The sequence below is a fragment of the Zophobas morio genome, unplaced genomic scaffold (assembly GCF_036711695.1).
Source record: "Zophobas morio isolate AGI-343-1 ecotype UQ-CSIRO unplaced genomic scaffold, CSIRO_AGI_Zmor_V1 ptg000016l, whole genome shotgun sequence".
Taxonomy (NCBI): domain Eukaryota; kingdom Metazoa; phylum Arthropoda; class Insecta; order Coleoptera; family Tenebrionidae; genus Zophobas; species Zophobas morio.
This window is the reverse complement of record NW_026972121.1, coordinates 7,639,336-7,654,976: the sequence shown is the minus strand read 5'-3', so window position 1 is coordinate 7,654,976 and position 15,641 is coordinate 7,639,336. Positions and strand designations below refer to the sequence as shown.

The 15,641-nt window shown below is 33.4% G+C and overlaps 1 protein-coding gene across 1 annotated transcript in view; it reads right to left on the bottom strand.

Annotated features, from left to right (window-relative positions):
- Positions 1 to 12,722, bottom strand: part of LOC135129709 (angiopoietin-related protein 1-like) — a 105,562-nt gene extending 92,840 nt beyond the window's left edge. Inside the window, exon 1 of the mRNA XM_064056955.1 lies at positions 12,412 to 12,722. The gene's annotated coding sequence lies outside the window, so the exon portion shown is untranslated. The remainder of the gene's footprint in view (positions 1 to 12,411) is intronic.
- Between the last annotated feature and the right edge of the window lie 2,919 nt (positions 12,723 to 15,641).

Genomic DNA, 15,641 nt, shown 5'->3' with positions numbered 1-15,641 from the left:
GACGCATCGAACTGGAAGGATGTCTTCCAAGACGAGTCTCCGACGATCAGCGCGAACCACGAGCACCAATTCCAACCCAAAGAACTCCACCATGAAGCCGACCTCCAACAAAAACCCAGGTGAGTCGAACCCAATAATTATGCATGCCAAGTCCAAACAGACTCCAATCTGACCTCCCGGACACGCTCCAACTCCAACACATCCTCAGTCTCCGTAATCTCCGAGCAGCCCGACCCCCAATTCAAATACTCCATTCAAAATATCCCCGCAAGACTTGCAACTCAGAAGAAATTCTTCACCATCCTCACCACCCACCTCCTAATCAAAAACATCGAAGTTCTTAAAGTGAACTTCAATAAGTCCGCGCTTCTCATCACCGGGAGCGAACTACCCTCCAACTTCCAAGCCCTACTTCAGACGGCATGCTCATACGCCGCAATAACCATCGGCCGCATCAATGGCCGCACTAAGCCCCAAACAAACCCCAAGAAAAGCCCCCATTTCTCACTCGTTATCCGCGATGTCGACATCGACATCGAAGAACGCGACGTTCTAAACCATGCCCTTTCCCTGAACCTCAAAATCCACAAAATGTGGAGAATAGTTAAAAAAAAAAACAATAAACCCACTCCCCTAATCCGCATCATCTCCGACCACGCCCCAACAATCGACTCGTTCCTAACCTTCGGAATAAACCTCTTCGGCAACTAAATGCCCAAATCAGACGCGATATTAATCAATACCGGGAAAGCCAGTGGTCCAACACTTGCGAAAAATTAGACTACCGTGACGGTAAAAAATTTTGGGACAAATTCAAAACAATCACCGGACAAAAAACACAAACAACACATCTACTCCAAAACGGAACCTTCCTCTCCACTCCCGAAGAAAAGAGCAACGCCTTCGCTCAAACACTTCAACAAATACACGAAATTCCCCAAGACCTCGTCTCCCACGAAGTGCAAGAGTTCCGCGAACAACCCTTTCATCCCCTAGCCCTCCTTAACATGCATGTACCCGACAATGACAATGACTTGACAAATGAAATCCCCCGCCACGAAGTTGAATCCTGTATCAAAAACCTAAAAAACTCTAAAGTCCCAGAGCCAGATCAAATCAAGGCGATACTCCTAAAAAACCTTCCGCCAACAGCCACCCAAGCCCTGACAACTATCTATAACAACTGCCTAAACGCTTCATACTTTCCGACCTCATGGAAGCAAGCCTCCACCATTATGATCCCCAAACCGGGCAAAAATCTCCATAGCCCGCTCTCCTACCGCCCCATCTCTTTCTTAAATATAACCGGAAAAATCTTCGAAAAAATCCTGTATCTTTCGTAACAAACTAGAAAAAGACACATAGTCTTCTGTATATTTTTTTAAATACATATCTTCTTCAGACTAACGTTGGACTTAATTAGATCTCAACAGTTCGATCAAAACTCAAAAACGGCTCTCTGTGTTTTGAAGGACTTCTGTCACACATGATTTCCGTTTCTCACAAATCACAATCTGCTTGTCGTCACGGCGTGCTTAAAGTGATAAGTTTTTCCTTACTTTTTCTTCTTGCTAATGTAAAAACCTCATTGTAAAAAACTAGCTACACGTTAAAGTCACGTCTTCTCTTGCACACAGTGCGCCCACAAAATATTATAGTTTATTTTTTGTTAAAAAAAAAAATATTTTAATTTAGCTGAGTAGCTTTAAGCAAAAAAACTTATCTTGGAATTTATGTTTTTTTTTGTTTATATGCAGATAATATTTTTGTTAGTTACAATTTATTTATGTTTAGTTTTTGTTATGAAGAAATTTGATTTTTATTTTATTGTTGCTCAATGGTTTGGGGCGACATAATTTTTGGCAAGAGATAACTTTACACTCTACACCTCCTCGATGGTTCTTGTTGGTCAGTAAATTACATTATTATTCGCTTTTTATTCTTTAGCGCAATATTGCCACTGACATAGCCCTAAGAGAGAGACGAATTTGAAATAAACGGATATAGGATTTATAGACGAGACCGGACGAACATTAAAGCAGCTTGGCCGTAAATCGGTCTATCAGCTTCATTATATTGTAAATGCGACGTTAAAGCTGCAGCACTCCTCCACACCGTGGAGGGGTGCTTTGGTAATCCCGTTGCCAAAACAAGGCAAAGCAACCGACGTTCCGGGTAATCTCCGACCAATAAGTCTCCTATCAAACGTGGGAAAACTGGCAGAAAAAGTTATACATAAGAAAAACAGTCATATTTCGTATCCGGATATACCGTCTTCAAAATCTACTGTCCCACACCCGGACACCTTGTCAGCACCTCAATTTTTGTCTGCATTATCTGAACCGGCAAAATTAGAACCATGTGCTGATGATCTCGAGGATGATCCAGATGTTATTATGTCTGAGGATACAACATATAACGACACGGATGTTACACCACACTTTCCTAATCAAGAAGAATTAACCGACTTGATTCGAGACTTGGGACTGACCAAATTTAATGCTGAATTTTAGCATCTGGATTAAAACAGCGGAATTTGCTCGATTCAAGTTGCCGATTGGGTTGCCGAATGTCGTTAATACTCCGCACTCTGCATGCTCATTTGGACTTATTGCATCATAATGATGGGGATGTAAGTGATGACCATGGAGAGCGTTTCCACCAGGATGTGGAAAAGCCCTATCAAAGATACTGGGACCGTTCCATAATGGGGGACTACATTTGGAACCTCTTGCGTGAAAATGTCACAGAAAACCGCAAAAAAATCAGAAGAAATATTCATTTTTAATTGTAATTTGCTTTAGACTTATTTTTTAGTTTGTTATTATTAACAGAAGTTATAATTGTATCACTTGGAATATATATTACATTTATTCATTTAAGAAGGTTGATTCATTATATGTTATTCAAGCTAGAAGAGCTAATAAAAATCATTTTCATAACTCTACTTATTGTTTATGTTAAATGATAGGCATTGTTAGATTCGTCTTGATGAGTTTTACTAGAATCCACCAAAAAAAGCACTTAAACAAAAAAACCGTGAAATTCTGTCGCACAGTGATATAAATCAGTGTTGAATCAAGACTGACCTTAGCATTTATATTTCGAAATGAGTAAAAATAATAAGAGAAGTGAAGTATGGAATTTTTTCACCCAAGTAGATGAGCAAATAGCAAAGTGTGATTTTTGCAAGCAAAATTTAAGTTGTAAGAGTTCTACTAGCAATTTAAAAAAATACATCGAAAGAAAACATACCGCTATTCAAATTAGCAATAAGTTGACGGGCTCTTAGGAAATTGACGGAAGAAATACTAATCAATCCCCACTGGAGGTAAATGAATTATTAAAAATATTTACAATAATTAATATAAAATATTACAGAAATCTGACAAAGATACTACTACTAATAATAATGCCACAATTGGTAGCATCAGTATACCACCAGGAACTGGTACAAAACCTAAAAGTTCGCAAGAAAATATAACAACATTTTTTAGGCCAAAAAAAAATTAACGATTCGTTGATCAAGGTATTTACGTATTTAAAAAATATTTAAGTATCGTCGGAGATCAGGGTTTTAGGGGTTTTGTGGAATGTTTGAATCCAACTTATGAACTTCCCGATCGTCGTACTATCAGCAAAAGTCTTATTCCTGCGACGTATGAAAAGTGTCGACAAGAATTGGAAGAGATAATTTCGGTGATAGAAAACGTGTTATTAACTACAGATTGTTGCATTCTTGGCAGTTACTGCTCATTTTATAAATGGCATTTGTGAGCTCCCTCCTTTTGGAATGTATTTAGATGAACGAATCCCATACCAGTGGAAATTTCGCCACTGAATTGGAAAAAATGATTATTAAATGGAAGATAAAGTCGCTTTAGTTATTTTCGATAATGTTAATTTCGATAATCGTTTGCTGTTGGAGACTGTTTTGCCTTCGATTTTGCTGCAATACAACCGCAAAATTCAAAAATACAAAGTTTTGCGGACTACTTGTAGATATAAAAGAAAGACATGAAAAAAGATATATAGAAGAAAAAGATATATATATTTCGGAAGACTCCAGATTCCCCCCAAAATTGTGGGCTGAATGTAGTTCGTCTTTTTGTAGAACAACAAACGCGTGCGAATCGTTGACATTTTAATATACTGAGTGTTTACAAAAAAGTTTAAACCTTTATAATTGTCAAACATCGATATTTCAGTTTTTTCAAATAGCACACTCTGTATCTATTTTTTGTTCTCATTCTTCTGATATGTCAATGTGTACAGTTGTACACATCGTATACAACCGTTCAACTTTGTTCTTTGATTTGTTTTTTTTTTTTTTGTATTTCGAATAATTAACGAGGAACGCACACGTAATGACTCAGCCTGCAAGTATAATTAAATACCCAAGTCACATATTTTTTAGTATTATGTTTTATATTTGTATATTTTAGAGAACCATATTTACTGGAAAAAGAAGATGCAGTTATTTATCCCGAAAACATTACAGGGAGAAGAATTATAAATTTACCGTACTTTTTACAACAAATAAAAATTATAAATTGCCATTCTCCTTTTGCTTGTACTTTTTCGGATATGGATTGCATCAACGAAACACGGAATAAATTAATTAGCTACTTGAAATTTAAATGCCGCTTTTGTAACATCGAAAAAACCATTTGCACTGATGAAAACACTGATCATTCAGAAATGAACATTAATAGCGCCGCAGTATTTGCAACTATTTCAACCGGAAATAGTCATTCACAATTAGTTGAACAACAAGCTATATTAAATATTCCCCAAATGTCATATCGTCAATATAACAAACACCACTCTGAAATATCGAAAAAGATTTTTGAGTCGTCTTTGCAAGCAATGGAAGAAGCTGGTAAAGAGGAGCTTGGATTGGCAAAACAAACTGGCGCTGTTGATAAAGACGGTGTTGGTCTGATTACAGTTATTGCTGATGGAGCATGGTCAAAAAGATCATACAAAGTCAATTATGATGCTTTATCCGGGGTGGTAAGTGTACCATATTTTTGTTTGTTTCGTTTCTAACATACTGACATTTTTAGGGATGTATTGTTGGAGCAAAAACTGGAAAAATTTTGTATGTAGCTAAGTATTGTCCAATTTGTGAAAAAGCAGCTGCCAATAATACTACCACTCTTGATCACCAGTGTTTTAAAAACTGGAGTGGAAGTTCCACTTCAATGGAGTCAGATATTATTTTGGAAGGCTTTAGACGCAGTGTTGTCATGCATAAATTAAAATATATTAATCTTCTTGGTGACGGAAACAGTAGTGTTTACAAAAAACTTTGCATCGAACGACCATATGGTCCTAAAACACTTATCAAAAAAATTGAATGCACTAATGATTTGGTACGAAATTATATTTCTAAAGTTAGAATATTATCAGAGAAACGTATGAGTTCAAAAGGTCAGGTGGTTAGTGTTAAATTAAGAAAATTATTGAAACAGCATTTGGAAAAGCTGAGGATAGGGATAAAATGTGCAATGAAATACAGGCGTCAACAAGAATGTGACACAGAGAAGCAAATTGAAAATTTAAAGAAAGATATTTACAACAGCCCGAAGCATGTTTTTGGAGACCACTCTTATTTTTGCAACAATCATAAAGATGATGAAGAAACCTATGTTCCTGAAATGATTGAATGCGGTTTGATGGACGACTTACAATCTTGTGGAGCTCGTCTTTTACACAATGCACAGTCTTATGTTAAATATGACTAATAATGCGGCAGAAACCTATAATTCTGTTGTTTCAAAATTTGTGGGTGGAAAAAGGCAGAATTTTTCTATAAAGAACAGTTACAGCACAAGGTGCCAAGCTGCCAGTTTGTCGTACAATAAAAAAGAACCGTATTATAACTCCGTACATAAAGCAGTTACATTGCGAAGTCCTGGTAAATTTACCAAAAGTTATATGGCGCGGTTGAGTCAAAGCAGAGAAAAAAGAAAAGTTAGACGTCAACTATTTCGAACTAAGAAACAGATGAAATCGGCTCCTCCTGATGCAGACTACGGCATGATCGACGAAAATGAAATGCCTATAGAGATTGAAGAAGCAAAAGAAAAATTTATTGCATCATTGACTTTAAATAAAGCAGAAATTACGGAACTTGAACAAAATACTCGAGGCCAATTTTCTAATCCCCTTTGGAAAGCTGAAAGAAGTAATAGATTGACTGCTTCTAATTTTGGGATAATTTGCAGAAAACCACCATCAACAAATTCTAAAAATATTATTAAGAATATTATTCATTCTGCATTTAAAGGATCAGCCGCAACTAAATGGGCACAAGACAATGAAATGAAAGCGAAACTTAAATTTGAAGAGGTGTATACCAACAAAATTGAGGACTGTGGTTTTTTTGTACACGAACAGTATGGTTTCCTAGGTGCTACTCCAGACGGTACTATAGTCGAAATAAAATGTCCATATTCTGCAGCAAATTGCACAATTAGTGATGGTGTAGATCAGAAAAAATTAAATATCTTTTAAAACAATCTGGGCAATTAAGTTTGAAAAGAACAGATAAATATAAAAAAAAAAATAATTTTAAACTTTGTTAATTGTTTTAATATATAAGTACAATGTAAGTGCAGTTCGGAACTTATGAATTTTCGGGAATAGTTGTAATATTGTTGTATATCATTGTAATCGTAATTTAACTGACTTTCCAAATCCGTAAAAAAAAATATATGTTGCAATTAAAAATACGTTTGCGTCGAGACACTGACGATACATATGCGTCATATTTGCAATGTACTAAATTAAATTTCCCTTGAAGCTTAAAACAATGGCGTTTACAAAATTTCAATATCTCTACCCGTTCTGAAATTTTTAGTTACTATCCCTGGCTCCAGAACAAAAACAAAAGAAAAAAGAGTTTTTACCATTGTAGATGATGACCAAAGTATATTTTTAAAATTAATCAGACGGTATATAACACTGAGACCCAACCATACAAAACATACACGATTCTTTCTACACTACAGACACAATAAATGCACTACAAACCCTGTTGGTATCAACACATTTTCCAAAATTCCATGTACAGTTGCACAATTTTTAAAATTAGATCAGCCAAAACTCTATACGGGGTATTGTTTCCGTAGATCATCAGCCACAATCTTATCTGACTCAGGGGCTGATTTTGCGTCAACAAAGAGGCACGGTGGGTGGAAATCAACAAGGGTTGCAGAGTCATACATAGAAGACTCAGTTCAAAATAAAGTTAATATTGCCAAGCAACTGTTTTGTAACGAGACAGCAACTTCTTCCACCACCCCCAAGACCTCTACACAATTATTTTGCTCAGCCACTGCTAATTTTCCTTCTAATTCGCCAGCAGAAACAGAAATAAATAACTCGATCAACTCGATACATTGACTTAATAATACTAACGTAATGGACGGAGTTTAGACAAAGAGAATCGGTGACAACGTCTTAGAAAAGGATACAAACAACAAATCAGCTGTTATACGGCATAAGCAAGCCAAAGCGTCGTGTGAGCTAATAGGTTTCGTTTGTGTTTTTAACATTGTGTTCGAATTTGAAAGTGAGTAGTGGTGTAATATAGTTTTGGAAGACATTAATATTGACTAATTTACTTTTAAAAACAATGGTTTGTTCGTGCTGTGCTTACAATTGTACCCAACGTCAAAAAAAAGGAAGTGGCATATCTTTCCATTCGTAAGTAGTCTTCGTTTTATTTGAATCAGTTCATTTTCATTTGCTTTTATTTATTTATTGATAAATTGATTCTATATATTTTTTAAGATTTCCCAAGGACCAGGAATTAAAAAAGAAATGGATAGCTGCAATAAGGAGGGAAAATTTTGAGCCTACAACAACAACAAAATTATGTAGTCTTCATTTTCAAAGCACGGATTTTGAAATTAATTTTGGAAGGACAATATTACGTAAAGGCTGCGTGCCCAGTGTGTTTGATTTTCCAGCTCACTTGCAAAAGAAAGTAAACAAACCGCGTCCTTCTAAACGTCGACATGAGGAAGCTGCAATTTCTACCATTTGTGTTGAGGCACCAGTAATATTAACTGAAGCAAGCAGTGAAAATTTTATTTGTGATGAAAATAATGATGTGGCAAGTAGACGCCAAGAGCCAATTGTAAAATATGCGTCAAGAAAACGCAAACTGCCATATTATTTTGGGGATTTTGCAGAAAAAGATTTGGCAAACCCAGAAAATGTGAAAAATATGTGGTTATGCGCAAAAAAGACGATTGATAAACATAAACGTACGATAAAATATTTACAAAATCGTACGTATAAATTGATGCGAAAAATTAAATCTCTGAAAGATGTGATTCATCATTTACGAAGCACTCGAAAAATCTCAGATCACTGTTATTCTGTATTACAGGTTTGAAAGAATTTTTATTTCTACAATTTGTAGATCATTAGGGAGTATGCAACAAGTATATTTATTCTTATTGTCGATTGTTTATCTATTTGAAAATTATTTACAAGTATTTTTTTATATAGTTATCAGGTAAATTATTTTGGTAAGTCTGTTGTTATTGTTATAATTTATTGGTCTCTCATGCAGTTATGTAGATATTATATTATTTATTTGCATGTTACATTTTGCAGGTATATTGTTATTGTGCATAATTTTTTTTCAGCAAATAACATATGAAAATTTGTACGGCATGAATTTATATTTTTTCAAACTGTAGGTATAAGATTTAACATTATTTTCTGTTGCAATTTCGTTTACTAGCTGGAAGAGCATGGAAAAAACAATTTCTTGTCTTTTAGATTCATCACTCCACCTAATGTCTTCATCTATGAATTTAACTGAATTATTTATTCTTTTGAGTGCTCATTTTTAGGGATACACACCTGTTGGTGTACAACAATCGCATTCGGAAATGGTACGTAAGTAGCGTTGGAATAATGTTTCTTTTCATATTTCAGGAAATTTTAAATTGATATTAATAATGTTGATTGCACAACAAAAACCAAGTATGGGACAAATTTTACAACATGAATCATACAAATGCAAAATATATAGATACTGAATTATTAAAATTTGAATGATCGCATGTTACGTTTGCAGGTATTAATAATATTATAGTATTTTGTAAAATAAATTTGGATTATTGTCTGATGTATAGAAAAAAAGTCATAACTAACATAGCACGAATGCTACATAATCATATTAAAACCGTAGGAATAGCTTAATATTGCAATGGAGTATATACTCCTCTTTTGGATAATTTATTAATGTAGTATTTTCTAGGAATGTACACCTGTTAGTGTGCAACAGTTGCTTTTAAGAACCATGAAAGTATCTACAGAGAAACAGTATGAAGAAGAACTCCGAGTATTTGCGTTAACTTTAAATTTTTATTCAACCTCCGCATATAATTACATCCGAAAAACTTTTGCCAAATCACTCCCACATCCAAAAACATTAGAGAAGTGGTATCGAGCTGTAGATGGTTCCCCCGGATATACCCGTGAAACACTGCGAGCTGTGGAAATTAAGGTTAAAGAAATGAGAAAGGAAAACAAACTTCTTGTTTGTGGATTGATTATGGACGAAATGTCAATCCGTCAACATGTGCAGTGGAATGGAAAACGCCAAACTGGTTACATAAACTATGGTTTTAGAATGGATGGAGATGGTCTCCCTGTTGCCAAAAATGCTCTGGTATTTCTTTTAGTTTCCCATAGTTGTAAATGGAAAATCCCAGTAGGGTACTTTCTTATTAACGGTTTAAATGCACAGGAGAAAGCTACGTTAGTGAATGGTTGCCTAACTATGCTCTCAAATGTTGGAGTTACTATAGTATCTTTAACTTTTGATGGAGCTGCAGCCAATTTATCTATGGCATATACTTTAGGGGTTGACATTTACAATTATAAAAATTTAAGAACCTATTTTCTTCATCCTTTAACAAAGGAACCTATTTTTATAATTTTAGATGCATGCCATATGATAAAACTAATTAGAAATGCATTAGCTGACTGGGGGGTATTGTACAACGGAGATAACAACCCTATTTTGTGGCAATATTTTGTTCACTTAGTAGAATTGCAAGAAAAATGTGGTTTACACGCTGCCACAAAAATACGTAGACGACACATTAACTACGAGAAAAATAGAGAAGTAATGAAAGTCAAGTTGGCGACACAAGTTTTTAGCATCAGTGTATCAGATGCTCTTAAATATTGTTGTTTAGATTTACAATTGGAACAATTTCAAAATGCTGTTCACACCGCTGAATTTTGTTTAATGATTAACAACATATTTGATCTCATGAATACCCGAAACAGTTTATCCACAAGTATGTACAAAAAATCTTTAACCAAGTATAACAACAGTTTCCTTAAAAAATGTTTTAATAATGCTTGCAGTTATATTTCCAACTTGAAGGATCTCAGGGGTCAAAATATACTTGTTTCATCGAGGAAAACTGGATTTTTAGGATTATTAGTGAATATGAAATCCATTGAAGGTATTGTTGATAATCATATTATAAATCACTGTAATATCAAATATCTCTATACCTACAAGTTAAGCCAAGATCATTTAGAAATGTTCTTTTCAAACATCAGAGCAAGGGGAGGTTTCACCAATAATCCTACAGCTATACAGTTTGAAGCAGCATATAAAAAGATTTTAATACATACTGAGCTTTCCAGTTCAGAGGCTGCAAATTGCCTAGCTCTCGATGAAACAAGTATATTGAAAGTAGTTAGTACAAACAAATCTCATTACAGTTTAGATCTCATTTCATACGACTGCGAAGACGACGAAGAACTAAATGTATCCTTGCCACAATACATGGAAAAATATATATTTGATGTAGTCCAATATATTGCGGGGTTTATTGTGAAAAAATTAAAAAAAACACTGAAATGTGATGTCTGTTTGAGTGCTCTCATAACTGAACGTTCAAATTCTAGTTTGTTGAATCGTAAGAATCGAGGAGGGCTCATTCACCCGTCACATGAAGTCATAAAATTATGTCGAATTGCAGAGACTATTTTTAGATGTACATCTTATTTTTATGAAAACAATATAATTGATAAATTAGTTATGCAAGCAGCACGAAAAGTCAATATTGGAGATCTCTTCAAAGATATTTCTGAACATATTAAAATCCAACCACCCAGAAATAATCACTTGATTCAATTAATGTACTTAATATTTAAATATTATTTTTGTATAAGATTAAATCATAGAAACAAATCTTTACAAGACAACGAAGTCCGTGTAAGACATGTGTACACTAAGCTTATTCATTTTAAACATCAATAGACTTTTGGCAGTGATTATTATTTAGTTTTAATATAAATAAAATCGAAAATATGTTTTTCCTAGGATCTCCTTTAATATTATTCAAGAATTTATACATAAATCTCATTTAACAAACAGGGTGTAAACTCTTCAATAATGAACAAAAATTAATCTGAGTGCAAAGTGTAATCAAATCAGGACAATGTACTTAATTCGTTCTATAATTGAATTGACGTGTTTGTATTAATACAGTTGTTTGTGTTTTTTGTTTATTATGTATTTATCATTGTTGATTTTTTTTATAGGTGACATTAATAAATTCTTTACTTTTAAACAGTGTATTATTATCCGTTTCCCTATATGTTGCATTTAAAATTTGCCTGGTTTTGCCGTAAGTCACGTGGTATGGATTAGCTGTCTTTGTCAGATAACCGAGTTGCTATATTTGATTATCCCTGTCTAATGTTGTCACCCTCTTTCTCCAATGCTAGTGTCGTTCAGACTCCGTCCATTACGTTAGTATTATAATGTCAATGACTCGATAAATAACATAACCTCAAACACCTCCGAAAACGTTCAAATCAATATAAATCCTGACGTCAGCAACACAAAGAATTTATCTGTTCCTTTCGTAACCTTCAACAATTGTTTTAATAGTTTTGTGATGAATATCCAAAAATAATTCTAATTATGTTATTTATAACAATATTTCATGAATTGTAAAAGTTTCTTGTAAAATGAATAAAATTAAAAGAAAAATAAATGAGTATGTCTGGTTGTCTAACATCATGGCAGATCACAACGTTTTAAAACCGTGAAAATGACGAACTAAAAAAGAGTGCGTTAATGAAAAAGAGATCGTTAATGACGTCCATTAACGCATCCTTTTTTCGGAAAAAAAATTCATTAATATTCACATTAATAAGTGGTCGACGAAAAACGCTATTAAAGCGTACCTTTTTCTAAACTGCGTCTTAAACGTTCAATTAAATTTTGATATTTATTAAACTTCGAATATGAGGACAAAAAGTCCATGTTGCCCCAATCTCCCCTAAACGACGCTTTCATAACCTCAAATTTTATGTTAAATCTCAAAACTTAGAAAGGACACTTACCCAGCTTTGCAGAAAACGAAGTCATTATAGAACAGGAACAATGCTGCAAAAATTTAGCAAATTCACCAACGATCCTACGCAAACAAAACGAAGTTTAAAAGTTACACAAAATAACAAAGTGTATCACATCGTGCTAGTCAGTTTATAGTTTATAAAAACAGCCGCGACAAATGCAATGAGAACTCACTTCACTTCGGTTACAAAAACACGAACACAATCCCGTCAACAACATAATAAACAAGCAACGTGTCTATCACAAGCATAACCGTACCTCGTGCTAAAACTTGCAGCCACAGAACAGCTTGCACCGTTCACACCGGTGGCAACATGGACTATTCAGTGTTGCCAACTTTTGACATTCTACATTCCCACTTACAAAGGTAATAATTCCCATATTTTCTCACGCATATTTAAAATGTCACCACCTCTCTGGCTAACTTAACTCTGTTTTTTGAGGGAGAGCCAACTAGTGAAAATTGTAAAATTATCATTGCAAGAAATGAATGTTCATTAAAATCGAGTTAAAACAAAAAGTAAAAATTTAAATGACATACATATTACAAATAAACATCAAAACTTCATTACACAGTCAACACATAATACACATGAGTTTTGCACTTATTCTATCCAAACAGTTATAAATATTAAAAATTTCGTGTTTTGAAGAAGTCGGTACAATTATGAATCCACCATGTTTTCTGAAACCGTTTGAAGAATTATTAATAATGGAATCGAACACAAAATAAAACTTTTCTCTAATTACTTAGATATAATTAATTCTTATGAGTTACCTGGAAGGAAAAAACCAAACTTTGTCTATTCTGTAAAAAAGAAAAAAAAAGTATCCAAATAGTTACTAACAAAACTATCGATTATGCTATTAATTCAAATTTTTTCAGAAATTTACGATGGCTTAGCTACTATAATGAATACAAGATGGTACTCTTTTTTTCTTTTCTACTTCAAACTGTAAATTGTTTGACTATTAATATTTTTCACGTCCACTCCCCAGCGTAAATTTTGGAAAACTGTTGGGTGTAAGGCGAAATTTAAAATTTGTCAAAGTCTTAAATGCCAAAGAACTTGAACGTAACGACATCTAAAAATGAAATTCTGTATTTTTTCCACACAGTGCACTAACACAAAGTTAGTTACTTAATTTAAAGCATGGGCATGTTGTTTTGTGGATCTATACAAGATGATTATTTTATCTGTTCACGCCTGGATAAATCTGAGTGGACAACACATTTTACTTTCCAGAAACGATTTAGTTTTAAATTTTTTATAAATAATAAATAACTTGTAGAGGGCAACGATTGCAAATTATGACAGATTAATTCTAGCAGTCCAATTATTTTCAACTTTTAATTAAGAATAATGTCTTCGAATTCCCCTGCTTTTTAACTTCGAGAAAGTGTGCTGGGAATTTTAATGCTGCTGTTCATCTACATGTCAGGCGATACAATTCCTTCTAACCAGCATTTTTTTCGAAAAATTATACAATTTGATGATGCGAATTTTATATTTTTTTTATGAAAACCCTTATAACTTAAAATAAAGATATGTATGTAACGTCAAAGTGAATGTAAAGGAATGTGCTACGCATACGTTTCAAATGAGTTTTCCCTAACAAAATTTTGTAGTGACGTCGTCAAAATTTTTTTTGGATAGGTGCACTGTAATACTAATGATAACAGTATTGTACTCCCAAATTTTCGGCAAAATCGAGTCAGCCGTTCCCGCTTTAATCAATAAAATAAATTGACTTGTTCATTAATTTTTATGAGTCAACCAGTATAAGAAATTTAAAAACTTTTAATGCAATAATAAATTACAAGTATAGACTCAACATATTTTGCATATTTTGGGTCGAATTTATTCAGCAAAATTTTAAGACGAAGGGGGATAAACAGATATATTTTGATTAAAAATTTACCATGCTTACAATAAGTTTAAAACGTCTACAAGATTTCAAAGCAATCACTTGTGCAGTTCCTGATTTAATCGATAAAATAAATTGGCTCTTTCATTAATTTTTGTTGGCTCACCCTATATAAGTAATTCTGAAGTCTGTAAGTGCGTTGTTAAACCAAAATATACAGTCATTACATTTTACATATTTCAGAGCAGATTTATTGGGCAAAACTTTGAAATGACGGCTTTAATCATTACGATAACCTTAAAATATTCATAAAATTTCTGAGCATTCGGTTTTGCAGTTTCAAAATTAAACTGCAAAATATTGTTATACAGTTTTGAATTTTTTTTTTTTTCAAAAATCTGGTTGTCTAGAGGTAAAATTCACACACCACAAGTACAGGAGCATCTTACTTTATAAAATGTAAAAAAAGTTACTATTATAAATTTTGGAGATGACGTCATCCTATTGGTTGATAGTTAGCCAAATTTTCGTTACCGTTTAACCAGAGATACTACCAATGGTAATTATAGCCACTAGATTACATGTAATCTAGTGACTTTAATGGTAATAGAAATAGCGCACCGCCAGTGGATGTGTGGCCAACTAAATAAAAAAGTTCGCGAATTTTAAAGGAATCGTTATTAATAAAAGCATGTGAAAATGAAGTAGAAAATGTTCATTACGATTCAAGCTATTGTCACCGAAAGACTGTTATTAGTAGGGTGACAATAGCTTGAACCATAAAGAACATTTTTTACTGAAGATTGAAATGAAACTTTTCTGTTAAAAAAAAATAACATTTATTGAAACAATTTAATTAAAACTTAATCTAATTAAATCACAGAGACAATAATATTTATTCCTACAGGTAACACCCAATTACAGGAATAATATCAAACTAACTAAACTAATTCATGACAGCAACTTAAAAGTATAAATATTTAAGAAACAAAAGTATCTATAATTAATTAAACATTAAACCAAATTTACAATGCAATTACAAATACTACAACTAGAATCTAAATTAAGATCACATAAATGTGCAATTTTGTTGAATAAATTAGACATAGCCGAAACTGAAGAGCGAACTGTGATGTTTGTATGGCTAGAATCAGTATAAAACAGAACTTATTGGCTAGAATTAAGTAAGTCTAGGTACAAGCTTTTCTGAACATTTCATCTATATCTCCTAGATAAGCTGCAAACAATGCGGGGCTGAGTGGGCATCCTTGTCTCACTCCTCTATTTGTATAAAAACTCTCACTCTCTATTCCATTCACTCTCACCGTATTTACTGTTTCTTCATATA